The following is a 921-nucleotide window of genomic DNA, read 5'->3' on the forward strand; positions in this document are numbered from 1 at the left end:
CCACACTTACAATTCAAAGGGGTCCACATCTCCATTCAAAATGTCCACAGAGGTCCATGCCTCCACTGAAAACTATTTAGGGGTCTGCAAATGAAAAAAGTTTAAAACCACTGAATTATACCACAGTTCTAAAATAAACATGGAGTACTAAAGCCAACATATTATGCAGTCAGGAGACTGAACTTTCAAAAAGAGAATGGTGATCGCTAAGGTCTTCATGGCAGTGGGTTCAGTGGGAGCTGGGTGCTTATAATTTCCATTTGTGTCATACAGTCTCACAGCTATGAGTCTCCAACCTCACAGACAGAAACACAAAGAAGATGTTAATACTGTGTTGACAGCCAGTTGGAGTTGGAACTCCAACTGGCTACTAGTATCAAGGATAATAAAAAGTTCTTTTTTAGATATATGGGTAGCCGGAGAAAAAAGCAAGGGCAACATTGGACCCCTGATAAACCAGATGGGACATCTGACGACACCAAGGAAAAAGCCAACCTACTAAATGGCTACTTTGTGTCGGTCTTTCACCAGTCCCATGGGATGCCCCTGCCCATTATGGGACAGGGAGGCCCAGGTGAGGGAGATTCCTTGCCCTCCATCAATGCTGACCTCATGAAGGAACACCTTGAGAAGCTGGACACTTTCAAGTCAGCTGGCCCTGGTAGTCTGCACCCCAGGATACTCAAGGAGCTAGCTAGCATCATAGCTCAGCCCCTGGCACAAATCTTCAAGAACTCCTGGTGGTCTGGTGAAGTGCCCAAAGATTGGAAGAAGGCCAATGTGGTGCCTATCTTCAAGAAAGGAAGGAAAATAGATTGGCAAACTACAGCCTGACCTCTATCCTGGGGAAGGTCTTAGAAAAGATTATCAAAGATGACATTCTTAACGGACTGGCCGATGCCAACATCCTGAGGGATAGCC

This window comes from Gavialis gangeticus, unplaced genomic scaffold, assembly GCF_001723915.1.
Source record: "Gavialis gangeticus isolate Ggan-Ray unplaced genomic scaffold, GavGan_comp1, whole genome shotgun sequence".
Taxonomy (NCBI): Eukaryota; Metazoa; Chordata; order Crocodylia; family Gavialidae; genus Gavialis; species Gavialis gangeticus.